The sequence below is a fragment of the Callorhinchus milii genome, unplaced genomic scaffold, assembly GCF_018977255.1.
Source record: "Callorhinchus milii isolate IMCB2004 unplaced genomic scaffold, IMCB_Cmil_1.0 Scaffold10, whole genome shotgun sequence".
NCBI classification, from domain to species: domain Eukaryota; kingdom Metazoa; phylum Chordata; class Chondrichthyes; order Chimaeriformes; family Callorhinchidae; genus Callorhinchus; species Callorhinchus milii.
Genome location: NW_024704751.1, coordinates 17,912,161 through 17,926,986, shown reverse-complemented (window position 1 = coordinate 17,926,986; position 14,826 = coordinate 17,912,161). Strand labels below are relative to the sequence as shown.

The following is a 14,826-nucleotide window of genomic DNA, read 5'->3' as shown; positions in this document are numbered from 1 at the left end:
AACAGACTTGTTCGCAAAATGCTAAACAGAAATCTTCCACATGGAGTGTTTCAACGTAATTCAAAAGGGTTGGAGACTTCTCGCTAAATCATCTGATCTACACGAGGATTAAAATTTACAGAGGTAGCAGGAAACTTGGCTGCCTTTCAGCTATGATTAATCGCAGCTCCCAGATGCACGTAGTAGTATTCTTCTGCATAGGCAAGGTGAATTGAAAGCAGTAGGAATAATAGTGTTTTAATTATATTTCTAATGATACATTCTTGTCATCCCTGCAAAAGGCAATAATGTTACCTGCACTGAAACCACAAACTGTAATGTTAGTAGGATGGAATGCATTTGACATCTCCCAGAGGATGCTTTGGCATATTGCTATTCGTTCCTCTGCTAAATATCTGTTTGCCCATGACTACCGTAGTGCCTGGAGGCATCCTGTATAAATATTGTTATTGCCAATTTTTCTCCCTTCATCCAAGCATGAAAGGATTCTTGCTGGGCTGCAACACTGTGAGCAGTGGGCACCCTCCTGCCCTTTATCCATTTGCTTTTGTGGGTCATACATCCAAGAGCGCACTGCATTCTGTTCATCAAATAGTTATAACTTTTTGATGTGGTCTGATATCGCCCAGTTCCCTCAAGTACCGCAGCTTTGTAAGCTCACGGCCATCTGTTCTTCCGAAAAGTGTTCCAAATATCGCTGCTTTTCAAGCTATCACTGTGGCCAAATACGTATTCGGACTTCAGAAGTTACAACTGAACGCTCTGTAGCAGAAGTTTGAATAATGAAAATGAAGCAATCGGCCATTGTAGAAATCGCCAGCGGCATAAGAAAATCTGTTCTGTGTGCAGTACCATTCAGTCAGCCAAGCCTTACTGAAGATTTATTTTGGGGTATTGAACTTGGAGATTCATGTTTTAAACTCTGATTTGTAGATTAGCAATCCACCAGTGGAAGTACAGCCACAGAGCCGTGCAATGTTAATGGCCTTCTACTTGGACGTATCCAAGGAAACTGATGACTGGACTTTGAGCTTCATCTAGTATCTGACACCCCAGTTATTGATGATCTGATTAGTTTTCTTCGGGCATTGATTGCATAGTGTTGGTGATTCCTTTGTGCTGTTTTGCTAAAGGATAATGGGCTTATATAATTTTCTGTTTGTAGAGAGTTTGAGACTGAGTGTCTATACTTGGATGTTGAGGGAAAAAATCCATATTAACAGTTGGTGCCGATATTTGGGGTTTTTTACGTATTGTGTAACTTGCATAGGCATTTTCAGAACGGGCCATTCGATCTGATATCACTGAGTCATTGCTTTCTTGCTTTTCTAAATCACCTTTTTTTTCCATCAATCACACCTTACGTCTCTTTACCCCGATCTAATAATGATCGTAATAATCCTTGCATTTGATATGGTGCATTACCACAACGTTGGGTAATCTCGAACCACTTCATAGGATGTACTAAAAGTGTCGTGGCCATCCCTAGCACGGATGTATTTGTAGGCAAATGCGGCAGTAAATTTACACACAGCAGACATCCTGGTGGATTGGGCTGAATCAGGATGCGGGGAGAATGTAAGCCAACATAAAGATTCTGAGACTTGCAGTGCCACTGGACTGTTCATGATCTTCCAGTGCTCATACAACTGTAACACTTTATAACTGACTTGGGATGGTGACGAGTTAATGTGTGGGATTTAGCTGGTGTGGGTTTCTTGGTACTAAATTTGATTTCAGTATTTAAGAACCTCTTAGCTCTAATGACAAGAACTTTAAATGCAGATTGAGACGTGCAAGAAGATTCTTGTCCTGTCATTGACCTTTCGCGCCTTCTCCCAGTTAAAACGCCCAATTTGATACGAGCTGTGAAGGGAGCAGCTGCAGAGTTTGTGTGGGTCTGTCTAGAACTTTTCGGTCTCCTCTGCATATTTCATGCATCGGATATACTATACCTTGGCTCTTGCCGACCTATGCCTAATACTTTCCGGAATTAGATAAGCAGGATGCATCCCTCCAGGAAGAGAGTGCACATTCCATTCCAACAATCTTTCTCTGGAATTTCCACGTGTGGGTGGGATGCACGGAATTCTCAGTTTGATTTCGATACTCAAGCGTAGTGATGGTTTCCGCAAGTCTCAGACGCCCTCCAAAAAGTGCATCAAATGGTTCTTCTAAATGACTTGAAAAGTGCAGAGAGAGCCAGGTAAAGTGATCTGTGCAGCCAGATTTAGACTATAGGTCTCAATGCCGTGCTTTAACATAGCGTACTGTAGCTCAGAAAGTTTTGCTCTTGAAATGTAAGGCAGTGGAATGTGTGAAATTCCCTCATGGGTAAAGTATGCCTTTTCCTGCTTTGCTCTGGTTCGAGTTAGCTGTAATATGCTTATACAGACATTTCATATGGAACCCAAACTCTTTCATCTCAGGTTTGGTCTCAAAACCGTTGGATGGTGTATAAAGACCGTCAAATTCAACACTGAGTAACTAGTCAACGCCTTCAGTTAAGTTGCTTTGATTAATCTGGTCAGGAATGTGAAGGTCCTGTGTTTGTGTTGTTTTTTGGTTCTAGTGGAAACCGAGAAGCCTCTTCCAGGTAATGTTGACAGGTTCTTGGAAGGCAGCACTGAGTATTCACCTTGACCTAAAGATCTGGCAAAAAAAGGGGGTTGGGTTTACTAAGCACATCGGAGAGGAAAAAGGTTATCAGGCCAGCAATCAGCAGTGTCCTCGTCAGACCTCTGCTCCACTCACCGCAGCTCACGTGTGATAATTAGAGGAAGGAGCAGCTCAGTATAGCCCCTACTAATGTATGTGTGTGCACACACACACACACACACAGCATTTAATGCCAGACTAATTCCTCTGGATTAAGTGCCCTCAAGTCACCCAAGGCAAGGAAAGAGCTATGGCTAATTTGACAACTGCGAAAGGAGAGGCGTGAACAAATCTGTCACAGCAGGGCTCGAGAACACTCTCGAGCTGCAATTAGATTGAAGACCCTCTACAGTTGAGTGTAGAGACTCATAATCGTCCTTCATGGGTACAGTTAGTGTGGATGATAATGAAACATGTTCAATGAAGCCCCACCACCAGAAGGAACGCTTTCTTTGAACAGGCAGATAAGACCTCCGTTTATGTTTCATCCGAGGGATGGCATCTCTGACAAAGTAGCACTCGCGCAGCACTTGAGGATGAGGGTGTGGTTTTAATCCACAACCTTCTGACTCCGAGGTAAGAGTGCTACTAACTGAGCCAGAATGCCTTGACTTCAGTTGGAACGTGTCATCCGTTGCTGCTGAGGTCACGGAGGTAGACTATGATGGCCTCATTCAGCTCTTTGAGGAACGCTACAGGGCATGAACTGTTTCTGAAAAACAACTTGATTTGCAGCTTTTGGACAATTTCCAGGGCTGTGGCATATCGTCGGAATTAGATGTCCGTTGTCGTGCATTGTCATGACAGAATCTTCACATAAGAAGCTTTAGGGAACCGAGTTCAGCCCGAATGGAGAACCGGCTACCTCTGATTGCTGCAATCACCCGGGATTCCTCCCTCTGCCTCCTGCAAAATAAAACAAACATTGTTATTGTGGCCAAAGGCTACTTGGCATGACAAATGTGCATCGAGTGAGCCTTGCTGCTATTTCCTGCTGGCAGGGTCAAAAAGTGAATCATTTCTTAGAAAATGTTTTGCGGGGGAGAAAAGCAACATAATAATGATGCTCACATTTAATGAAGCAACTTTTATGTAGGGAGGATGTCCCGAAGCACTTCATAAGATGTTCCGTAAAGTGCAGTGGTTGTGCTTTGTAGGCGAATGTGGCAGCCAGTTTAACCGCAGCAGTGTCCCACAAACAGCCGTGGAGCGAGTCACCAGTTTTTGCGGGTGGGGGGGGGTGGGGACTGTTGTCCAGGACCATAATAGCAATTGTGTTTGTTCCAGGAGCTTGATCTCTCATTTTGAACATTAGTTAAGTTGAAGCGTGTGCAGTCAGTCAGGAACAATGAGAATCAGATATTGTGAAATTGATATCTCGCAGGTACAGAGAGAGCAAAGGCCTGTATAATTTGTTGACGTGATGCCTGGGGCTGGCTTGGAATCTTCCCTGGTGTAATGAGCGCTCTAAGCTAGTTCGGCACATGATTAGTTGCTTTGTGACCAACAGAGAAGGGCCAGGAATAGATGTATTCCGAGTATTCTAGCTGTGTCTTGTTGTTGGTTCTCTGATTAGGTTGAGGTGGTTTGGAGCAATGAACTGATGCTCCGCATTTGATGAGCACTTCCTGTTCTGTTTTTTTTTAAAATACTAATTTTATTTTATATCGCCTTTCACATTGGGAGGCTATCTCATTAAGTGCTTTACAAAGCTGGCTAGGTATTTAGCCAGGGGGCAAGGGGGAATAAATGGAAATAATAAATAATAACAATCCTTGCATTTGCTCCAGTGCCTTATTACATCTTGAAGATGTCTCAATAGGCTTCACAGAATATATTGTAAAGTGAATTGACTATATTTTGTAGGCGAAATGCAGCAGCCAATTGCACACAGCAGTGTCCCACAAACAGTCATGGATTGAGTGACAAAATTATTATTTTTTGAAGGGATTATTAGCCCCGGAAAAGTGATCTGGCAATCGACTAACAACCAGGTTCCTACTTCCTGCTAGGTAAACAGGCATGTGGAGTAAGGAAACTTGCCCAACATTTCTCCCTGCCCAGGAATCGAACCCAGGTCCTCTCGCTTGCGAGGCGAGTGCTCTACCCACTGAGCTACAGGACTCTTGTTAGAAGTTCTCGTGGCTTTATTGGCTTATTTCAGCCGCTCTCTGATCCCGTGGTTCATTGGCCTCTCTGTTTCTGTACTTTGGGAGTGGCCTTGATGCTCTCGCTGTAGTTTGGTGTGTTTAGGGCGCCTTTGTGACCAATTCAGAACAGTGGCACCAGCTGATATCAGTGCACGGGTGTGAACTGCCCGGCAACAATTGCTGATGAAGCTGCTCGTGATGTGATCGGAGACCTGGGATGAACTTTTATTTTGCAGCCAAAATAAATGCACAACTGAAGAGATTTCAATATTTTCTAAAAAAAAATAATAGAGCTTTAATGCAGAAAGTGCTCCTCTAAATTGTTAGCCAAAAAATCTGCCGCTTTCCAATTTTTAATGGAACAAGGTCACATGTTTTGTTTCATGTTTGTACAGTTGTTCCCCCCCGTAACACCGTTGCTCCACTTTACAGTGAATTCTGGGAAGCCCTTTTGAGACGTCTTCCTGACGTGAAAGATGCTTTACCAAATAAATGCAAGGATTATTTAGGGTTATTATTTACAGTCACACATGATAGCATGGGAGCCATCCCACTCAGCTCCTGTTAACCCTTCAAGCCAAAGCCCTCATGGGTAGGTTGGGCGAAGCTGGACACGCGGTGGGAAACCTTTCCACGCAGCAATATCAATGGCAAGCTGTGTGGGTTTAGCTGGTTAGACTCCAGCAGTTACCCCAACTCTGGACTCCCCAAGCCTTGGCTCTTGCCAACCTTTACAGCATTAGGTAAGTAGGGTGAGTGTCTCCAGGGAGAAAGTGCGCATTCCATTCCAACAATCTGAGATTTTGTAGGTGGGATACATGGAAATCTCAGCTTGGTTTGGTTGCTCTTTTTCCAGCTTAGTTTGAAAGATTGAGTCAGCATATGGGTTTGTGCATGTGTCAGAGACCCAGCTGACCAAAAAATAACTGGTACGAGGCTTGACAGCATTGTGTCCACAGCAGCGGCACCTTGTGGAACATTGAGTATTTGCACATGCCGCATATTAAGTGAGCGCTTGCACTGATTGACAAGGACGACAAGGATAACACTTATGTTAGGATGATCTTTTAAACCGCTTTCTAGAAGCTGAACACACCCTCTGCTTTGATGAATGGTTCTTTCTGCGCATTCATTAACACGAGAGACGAATCCTATATGTATTTTCCCCACAAAATATACAGTCAACAATCAACAACAACTTGGATTTATATAGCGCCCTCCACACCGGACTGCATCTCAGAGCGCTTCACAGTGACGGATCCCAGGGCCGAGCGAGGGGGAGGGGGGAGGAAGGTGACCAAAGGCGCGGTCAAAAAGAAATTCACTCTGCAGTATATTATGTAAACTGCTTCGAGGCATCTCAACGACACGGTGAGTAGCTGTACTAAAAGCAAGGATTAATATTATTATTTGTACCATACGTTGGTCTGCTCCCATGAGCCTGGACCTCTCTTGACTTCCACCTTTGGAAGCTCTCCCTACAGCCCAGTGGTTTGGTTCCTTACTGCTGCAGTTTCATAATTCAACTATTACAAACCAGTTAAACAGTTGCAAATCCAGTATCTATCACTGGCTGAATGAAAGTTAAAAGTATTGGATTCTGAGTGCAGATAGAAAACCCATTTTGATTCATCTGTTTCCAGTGATTTGTGGAGCTGATGGTATGACATTGTGGTAATCCTCAGAACCACAACCTAATGTCTGTTTTTCAGAAGATAAACTACCCTTTTTCCAGCTTAATTTGAAAGATTGAGTCAGCATATGGTGGGGAAAACCTGGGTTATCAGTTGATATTTATTTATACACAAGCACATCATTTGTCTGATTGTAGAAGTGACTGAGCTGAATAGAAATGTCTATAACCTGCCAGACTGGCTGTGAAATTAGGCTGGGAATGTTCAGCTAAATTGAAGAGTTCTGCAAAATTTCACTCACGGTGCACATCACTTATCGTCTAGTTTTAGAGCATCTCTCCTGACACTCCGTGAAATGATGAGGTAGAATAAGGCTGAGCTAATTCTTAAAGAAATTGATGCACAGTTTTAATACCTCCCTAAACGGGACAAGACCTGAAGCCTGGTAATCGAATCCACTCGCGGCTTTATGACATTTTAAGGTCAGATTAAAAATCATTGATTCGTACTCTGCACTGGCATACCTGAGCTCGTTTAAATCACTAAGACCTCAGTGCTGTAATTACATTGGGCACAGCGCAGTATTCTATTATACTGTCGGTTTCCTCTTTCAATTAGTTGACCTCCGAAGATTGTATAACTGAAAAGCGTGGTGCAGATCTTTTTAAAAATCCAAATGGCTCAGATGTTCAACCAGTTCATTATTGTGGGCTTTGAATATTCAGTGCTCTATCCTTGAGTGAAATACTGCCAGCCTTTCTGTTTGATACTGGTCTGCTCTTCATATCAAGGTTGTGAAATGCAGTGCTGTGGAGAAACTGAATGCCATATGTTTGGAGTCAAAACGCTACCCTGTGTGAAGGGTAGTATACAAATGCAAGTTGTTGTTGTTGAGATGTTGATCTGCTGTGCAGTGAGTGATTGGTGCCATCCTTGCCTTTGACCATCTGAAGCTGATACAGTAACATCGCCACTCATCCATCTGCTCTTTTCTTTTCCAGGGAGAATTCTTCCAAGTCTTGATTGCAAGGAGTACAGAGATGGCAATACTTCGGAAAAAGGATGGTGGGGGGGGCTTCGAAATCTTCAACCACACAGTTGGAAACTTCTGCCGAAACCTCTTTAAGGAGCACATCTAAGTCCAGCGTTCTCTGAGGAGCCAACTGATTCCAGCCAACACGGTTGTTCCATCTGGGTTAGGGTGTGCCAGATCTCACCCGCTTCCATCACAGACTATTGAATGAACCATATCGGGTCTGTGGTTAGATTGAAATTAGCAGGAATTCTGCATTACTTCACAAAGGTATGTTGACGATGTGCTCGAGCACCCTGAGATGCTACACTACATGAAGGGCTCTTGTGTAAATTGCAAGTTATTGACCTTGTTGTTTTTATCATCGATCGTGGACCTGAGTCAAAACTCATAGGGACGGGCTCCATAGGTGGAATTTGTTTTCTACTTGCAAGTAGAGAACGCCATCGCTCTTTTTCTCTCCCTCTCAAAACGTTGCACATGCAATAGAACAGTTTGGTTTTAAATTTACTGGGCACGAGTATTTGCCCGAATCTGGTTGTGTATGCCCTACAGAACTTCTATTGCTGATTCATTCAGATCAACAACGATTCAGAAAATATCTGATTAAATGTATTCTACCTTAGGCAACCTATGCTCTTTTACTAAATGTTATTCTCGAGACAAACTGACTACTGAGTCAGTACTTTGTACAAACTCTTTGTCGTACTTTGGCAAATCTGCTGTTTCTCGGTGTGGTAGCTGGATCCAGAGATCCTTTCGTTCTTTTCCCCCACCTTTTCGATACCTGCTCCTGTGCATGAATGATATTGCTGCAGTCCTGTTATAACACGGTGACAGTAGCAACGTGTAACAACTGATTTAACGGTGCATGTATCTGTCCGGGAGCTTGCCAACCACTTCCCCCGCTAAAAGAAATAAATGGCCGACTTTCAGGTGATCAGGTCACCACAACGCCACTTACTGTTGTGTGTCCTGTTTAGGCAGCAGCCCTAGTGAACTGGAAATGTGATGTTTTAGTGGAAAACGCCTGTGGTGCGTTTGTGCAAGAAATGAGCATGGTCCACTTTATAAGTGAATTTGCGCCATAGTGAAGCCAGTTAAGGCTGAGCTGCACCGTATCGGATTGAATGGATACGTTGTACGATGTTCGTTTAAATGAAAGCATTTAATTTGGAGTTCTGTCGCTTAGTGGTTAGAGCACTCGCCTCGCAAGCGAGCGACCTGGGTTCGATTCCCGGGGTGGCGTAATGTTGGCTATGTTTCGTTACTCCACATGCTTCTGTTTGCCTAACAGTAAGTAAGAACCCGGTTGTTAGTCGATTGACAGATCGCTTTTCCGAGGTTAATAATTCCTTCAAAAGAAAATTGATCACTTCAATCCACGATATTTTGTTTCTCCCACAAAATATACAGTCAGTTCTGTGTGAATTCTGTGAAGCGCTTTGAGACGTCTCAGACGTGCAAAAGCGCTATATCAAATGCAAAGATTATTATTAATTTACCGCATTTCAAGATTGCACCCAGCTGGCTCCACCATTGCATCCAAAGAGTATTCCTGTAAATTCTTATGTTCTTCCTCTGCTAAATGCCTGGAAAATACAACTAAGTGATGTTATTGGCGTGAAATCGACGCGCGAATTTACTGGTGACTTCAGTGTTGGGAGTAAATTCTGCTGAGTTTCTTCTGGATTAAATATAGGATTTTCACAGCTGAAGATAGACTTAGAGCAGTAATTAATATTTGTGGAACGTGTCGAATGCGAGTTTCGGCCCCATGCGGCTTACTGTTTAAAGCGCTCCGAGACGCTACCGGTGTGAAGAACGTTTACAATGTTCGACAGAGCAGTCCAGGGTGTTTTGCTTTGCTCTGTTGGTTTGTCAAGGTCAGTGTGTCTGGGGTAGAGGGCCTCATACCTTGCAGGCAGGAGTAGTGTAGCACTGCAATACCTTGCCCTGCTCCATAGCTGGGTGACGTGTACCACATAGAGAACACAACCCGTGCTGCTCAGACTGTGGCTCCTATTTGTGCACAGTCTGCTCCAAAGCTGGCTTTTAGTTTGTCCGAAGCTATTATGTGCTGACATCGTGTCGGGAAAGACGGCGCTTCTCGTGTGACTCCCTCCAGCCAATCTCCAATCTATTCCTTCTTGGGCTCTCTGTTTATTGTGACATTCTCCAGGAGTCCGGAGGAGATCATATTATTTTCTCCCGCTGTGCTGGGTTTCAGCCTTTCTTTTAACAAGGCTCTAACATTACCATTCATGTGATGAGGTTCTAATTCCACTTCATGACCTTGCTATCCAGTGTTATCAGAATGTTGCAGGTCATCTTAAATGCTGCAGCCTTGTACATCAATTTATTGGATTGAAGCCTGCGGTTACATTCCTAAATGATGGATTGGCATTTATTTTACACAGTACCGCTTTGGTCTAACGTTGGTCATTAAGCGCTCCGAAACACCGTCCGGCGTGAAGGGCGCTATATAAGTGCAAGTTGTTGTTGTTACCTTGCCCATCCTTGAGGTTGCTGTGTTGCTCATTTATTTATTTTAGTTTGTCGTCTTGAATTTCTGTTTTATTCATTTTCTTTGACACTTGTTGTTTTCAGGGCTGTTTATGGATATTGTATTTGTCGGGTGCACTCGTCACTCTCTTGGGTATTCTTTTTGGTGCCCGACTTGACAACCGCGGAAACCTATCACCGCACTTATTAGTACCCAAACCAGACTGAGTTCCTCATATGCTTGCCACATAATAATGATCCTTGCATTATCCACCGCCTTTCACCTTGGGAGAACATCTCAAAGCGCTTCACAGGAATTACTGTTTAAGTGTAGTGACTGTGTGTTTTGTAGATGTACTGGCATATCATTGCACTTCCCCAGAGTTGATTCCCTTTATTCTATGAATCCGTTTCTAGAAGCGGGCAGGGAATGTGATTGTAAGACAGAGTAGATAGAGTGCGTGTTAGGGTAACTGCTGGAGTCTAACCAGCTGAAACCACATTGCTTGCCAGTGAAAGTACTGTCTGGCTGCTTCCTGCTGCTTGTCCAGCTGGGACCTCCCTGCCCGGGATACTCAGCACCATCTGAAATCCCCACTTGCCGTTTAAAGCTTACATTTGGAAGGTGAAAAAATATATGTATGTTTTGCATTTCCTGCCCAAATGGAGTGAGTGTGTGTGTGTGGTGTGTGAGGAGGGGTGGGGAGCGAGGAATCACTCAGGTGGGTTATCACTTAAATTAGCCATTTAATTTTTTTTTTTGTGCAGAGAGAAAAATCACCTTGGCAGCAGTAGATGCAATCTGTATTCAATCCCATTACTTTGATTTCGGGGAAGGTATAAATTTAAATTACCTGGAGCACCAGGCTGTGCGTCCGCAGACAGATACGCACATTCCATCTGCGCTGGCGAAGAGAGGGTGAAACGCTCGCAATATGCTAAGTGATGCCGTTGGTAACCGCTAGCAACAGCAGTCACCGTCTCCATCTATTGTCGTGTTTCATCGGAGCTGTGGACGTATCTACTTAGGGACCAGATTAACTGTGTCTGAAATAATAGTGTATGTACTCTGTGAGTCAGCAGTGAAAGTGACATCTTAGAGAGTAGCTTATGCCTCTGAGTGTGTTGAACAGTCGCTGCCAAAGTTGGCCACAGGAAGTCTTAAAATCCACGGAGGACCCAGGTTAATATTATCAGAGCTCATTTTCTTTGTGAACATTCGATCGTTTACTAAAAGAAGCTTAATAATAATAATTCAGGCATTTGATATAGCGCCTGATCACGTCTTCGAGACGTCACAAAGCGCTTCACAGGATATACTTTAAGGTGATTTGACTGTATATTTTGTGGGTGAACAAACAGTCATGGATTGATAGACCAAATTACTATTTTTTTTAAGGGATTATTACCCCAGAAAAGCAATCCGTCAATCGTCTAGCAACCGGGTTCCTACTTGGTAAACAGAGGTGTGCCTAACCTTTCAACCTCCCGGGAATCGAACCCGGGTCTTCTCGCTTGCGAGGTGAGTGCTCTAACCAATACACTGCAGGACTCCACACAATTTCTTCCACAAATCCTGGGTGGCAAGGGTCTATAATGAGAAAATTGCTTGGCTTTCATAGTGTTTTTTTTGTTTTTGATATCTTCCCTGAGCATCCTATACTCCAATCGTATCCATCATTTTAAACACAAAGAGCCTTAACCATGGCTTGCTGAAAATGCGGCCTCGTTACAATTCCCGCCCCAGAAATAAACATGAATTCTCTGAAGATCTGCTTAAATCGGAGTCTGGTTTTACATAGCGGCTTTTGTAGCAATGGCCCAAGTGAGGAATATTTTAATACGTCCTCTGACATTCTACTATATTAAAGTAAAACTCCAGGGAGGGCTTGTGGAAATCAAATTTGTGAGGCTTCCCACGGGAGCAGAGAGGTACTGAATTAAATATGATTTGATCCTGTCTTTGTGAGTTTCTTTTTGTGCAATGTTCCAACAGACAACCAAGTGTTAGCAAGGCAAGACTGTTAACCTGTCACTTGTGTAATAACCTTATATTATAACAGATGTGTGTGTGCGTATGTATATAAATATATATATGTGTGTACATACTCCTGATAACTTGACCCTGGCTTACTATGTCTCTACCGCTTAAGTCATCGTGCTGTTAATAATAATAATAATCCTTGCATTTGATATAGCGCTTTTCACGTCTTCTAGACGTCCCAAAGCGCTTCACAGAATATACTGTAAAGTGAATTGACTGTATATTTGTGGGCGAACGCGGCAGCCAATTGCGCACAGCAGCGTCCCACAAACAGTCGTGGATTGAAAATGACCAATTTATTATTGTTTTGCTTTGGAGGAATTATTATTAATATCCTGGCCACATTTATTTATGTATTTACACATATAACTCAACTTGCCACTCCTGAAAACTCGTCACTGAGCGCTTTTCTCTTGGAGAGACATTATCAGGAGTTTACTGTAAGTCTACGTATATATTCTGAGGCTGCAATACACTCCTATAAATGGAAGTGGGAATCCACACGAGGCGTCTGGAGTGCTCTGTGCTACAGTTTCCTTCCATCATTCTGCGTCACGTTGTCAGAGCACAGAACAGGAAAATATTGGCAGAAACTGTCCCAGTCTTCAGGACAGCTTTTGGAATTAAAATAAGACCAGAACTGTGATAAATTGCAGCAGCTTCCCCTGCGTAAAGCGCTGACAGCATCACCATCCGTGGATACACTAAACCAGTCCAGAACCTTGGTGCCTTGTTTGACCTTTCTACCCCATGTCTGTTCCATGACCCGCTCTGACCTTCCCCCACCTCCGCAACCTCACCCGGATCCACCACTGTCTCACACCGCAGCCCCGTGAAACCAGTGACCCTATCACCCCCATCCTCGCCCGACTCCACTGGCTTTCCATTACACAGAGGATACTGTTCAATATCCTGGCCTCACCTTCAAAGTCTTCCATGATCTTGCTCCCCCCTACCTCTGCGACCTCCTAACCCCCTACCATCCTGCCCACTCCCTCCGCTCAGTGGGCTCCAGCCTGCTTCACATCCCCTGCCTCGCTCGCCCCATCATTGGCTGGCGGGCCTTCTGCCACTCCGCTCCCACCCTCTGGAACTCCATCCTGCAGTCCTTTCTCCCTTGCCTCCTTCAAGACCCATCTCAAGATCCTCCTCTTCGACCGTGCTTTCGATCACCCTGCTTTTCCCCCTGTCCTCCACCAATCCTGACCCCCAGCTCGGGTCCGAAACTCTCTGTCCAGCACCTTGGGATGTCCTCCCAACATGAAAGGCGCTATGCAAATGTAATCTTTTTGTGTTGTAGGTTCAAGCTCCATGTTGTGACTTGAGCTCACATTCTGGACTAACGTTGTTCTTCCTCAGTAAATTTAAACATAATAATCCTTGCATTTGATATAGGGCCTTATCACATCTTCGAGACATCTCAATACTGTAAAGTGAATTAACTGTATATAAACATGACTTTTATTCAAAAATAGTAGGGAATTTCTCTATTTCCTGGCCAACAATCCTCTGGAAAAATTAATCATTCACTTCATGATTGTTTGTGGGACATTGCTGTGCACAAACTGTCAGCCACATTTGCCCACAGCTTCCATACTTGACAGTAATTACCTGTGAATTACTTTTGAGATGTTTCCTCACTTACAGGCTTCTTCGTGCTGCATGGGGAGGTTTCTACAGACCTCAAAAAATTACTCCCTGCCTGCGTATGTCGCTGACTGTGCCTGTATCCTATGTATGTATTTATTACTTACTTTGTCTTCCAGGTCTACAAACTGAGCAGCAAGATCACATAGAGCTGCAGCCCATTCATCAGATTGTGAACAGAAAGTACTTCTGATAACGTGCGTGCTGCATCTAGGCTTGTATTCTGCGCAGTGTGTGTATACTGTGCCCGTGCCTGAGTCTGTGCTCTACCTCCAACTAGTGTATGCAAGCCTGCTCTCCGAACCCACACCATGTCTAAGGTTGTACATTGCCTCGAAGCTGATCTTTAATTAATGCACTGTCTGAATTGCTGACGAGAATTTGTCATCTTGTCTGCCGGGGGTTAAACAGCGCCTGTATTCAAGAGGCTGCAGCTTCACAGAACCAAGCAAGCACGCTCTGTGATTCTTATTCTGAATCTCTCCTTGAGGCATGAATCAATGATGTAATGATGTATATATTTGTAAAAAAAACAGTTAGCGAAGAGAAGCCTTTTGATCTCCCCCAGGATCCTGCAGGAGCCATTTCAATCAGTTGTTGCTAACCTGAAGGGAGCATTGAGCGACTGTGATGTGAGCTCCTCCACGAGAAACCAAAGTGTTGTCCAGGACTCTGGGTGAAGTTGGTTGAGTGATGGTGTGCTTGCTCCAACTGAGTCTTATCTCCTTTGAGACTGGAGTAACCTTGAAATCATTGCAGGAGACTCAATGCTTTGCTGATCACCATACGCAGTAACTGGTGTTTTAAGATGTTCCGACGCGTGTATAATTCTTGTGTATAAGGTCGCAAAATTGTCCTTCTCAAAACCAGTTGCTTTTTATTAAAGTAATTTTAACAGCCTTAAGAATGCGAGGTGTTTTTACTGTGATTTGACATGATGCCATTTGGCTCTGCCGGTCTTGGCGAATGACATGCGCAATAATTAGCTTGTTTTCCCATGGCGGAAATGTGAAGATCGTTTTAAATGCTTTAACGCACTTGACAGCCATTTGTCGCAGTGCTGAGTCTTACAAATTCTGGCTGGAACCCCCTCACCCACACCCCGCTCCCGTTAGACTTCTTGTGACTTGCATCTGTGCCTTGGCTTTCCTGTTT

At 43.9% G+C, this 14,826-nt stretch overlaps 1 protein-coding gene across 2 annotated transcripts in view; it reads left to right on the top strand.

Annotated features, from left to right (window-relative positions):
- LOC103179592 (KH domain-containing, RNA-binding, signal transduction-associated protein 1) overlaps nucleotides 1-14,575 on the top strand; it is a 61,888-nt gene extending 47,313 nt beyond the window's left edge. For both annotated transcript variants that reach the window (XR_006085317.1, XR_487994.2), the window contains exons 11-12: nucleotides 7,444-7,745; nucleotides 13,791-14,575. The gene's annotated coding sequence lies outside the window, so the exon portion shown is untranslated. The remainder of the gene's footprint in view (nucleotides 1-7,443; nucleotides 7,746-13,790) is intronic.
- The last annotated feature ends 251 nt before the right edge of the window (nucleotides 14,576-14,826 follow it).